This window comes from Penaeus monodon, chromosome 22, assembly GCF_015228065.2.
Source record: "Penaeus monodon isolate SGIC_2016 chromosome 22, NSTDA_Pmon_1, whole genome shotgun sequence".
NCBI classification, from domain to species: Eukaryota; Metazoa; Arthropoda; class Malacostraca; order Decapoda; family Penaeidae; genus Penaeus; species Penaeus monodon.
In genome coordinates, this window is record NC_051407.1 from 23040821 (window position 1) to 23042128 (window position 1308).

The window sequence follows — 1308 nt, forward strand, 5'->3', positions numbered from 1 at the left end:
ACAAGGACAGGGAAGGTAACGATAAGGCTATGTTTGAAGATAAGGATTCGGTGAAGGTCCAGGGAGGTACATACTACATAGTGCGTGCAGGATTTCATTATAGAAATTGAAGGACGTGATCACATGCGCTCATATTTCATCAGGGCTAACGAGGTCCCCTTGAAAAAAAAGAGCCTCGCCCCCTTTGCCCGGGGAAGCCATAACCCTTCACCTTGCCAGCTGCTGTTTGTTTTCCCGGGCGTGAGTGGGCGGAGGGAGTGGAGGATGGGCGGGTAGGTGGGTGGAGAGGGAGTGAGTAAGGGGGATGGGAGCAAGTGGGTAAGCGGCGAGGGGTACTAGGGACGGCAAGGGGGCTCTAGGTGTATGTGTGTGAATGAGGAAGAGGGAGCGGCAGAGAGGCGAAAGAAGGGACCCGGAAGCATTTTAGATAAATTGTTGGTTAAATGCAATCATGGGGAGGCAGAGGCACGGGGGCGCGGCGGGCGAGGTGGAGAAGGAGGTGCCGCCACTGGGTAAATGGGAACGCGACACTGCGAACAAATGAGAACACCGGGATGTGAGAAAATAGAACACTAGACTGTGAGTGAATGGAAACACAGCAGCAAGTAAGTGGGGCCCAAGATGGTGGGTAAATGTTTCGCAAAGCAGTGTGTACATGGGGCACGAGGAAGGGGCAAGGAAATGGGTTGGACACGACTCGAGTAAATGAGAAAATGTAAAGGGAACATAGCATAATGTCTAAGAAAGAGAATGAACACAAGACACGGAATGAAAGAAGTGAGGGAATGCAACACAAGAGAGGATATAACGGAGACACTAAATTGAACTGGACACAATACGGTAAGTTAATAGACGCTGTGTAAAACGAAGCGCAATCGAAATAAAAGAAGGGGTAAGGATATAAAAAAAAGAAAGGAGAGAGCTGATCCAAGGTTTCTCGGAGAACGTGGGAAAAGGATGCAAGAAGAATACGAAGAAGAGGGAGACTAATAAAGACCGGCAAGCGGGTATTCCGAATAGTTTGAGACACGGAAGGCGAAAGAAACAAAAATTAAGAGACAGACGTGCGAGGAAAGGGGGAGGGGTAAGTGTGTGATAAATGGCAAAATGAGGAAGAATAATAGTGCTCGGAAGGGCTCAGTGCCAAAGAATGGAAGCATAGAAGGGTGAAAAAGGACCAAATGTATGAAGATGGATGGTGAAGGATAATGACAAGGAGTATGGTTTGTGAGCAAGGAGTCGGGCTACTTAATCTGTTTGTCCTCGCGTTTGAGAGTCGTGTCGTGGGATAAATGGTGGCGCGGAGAC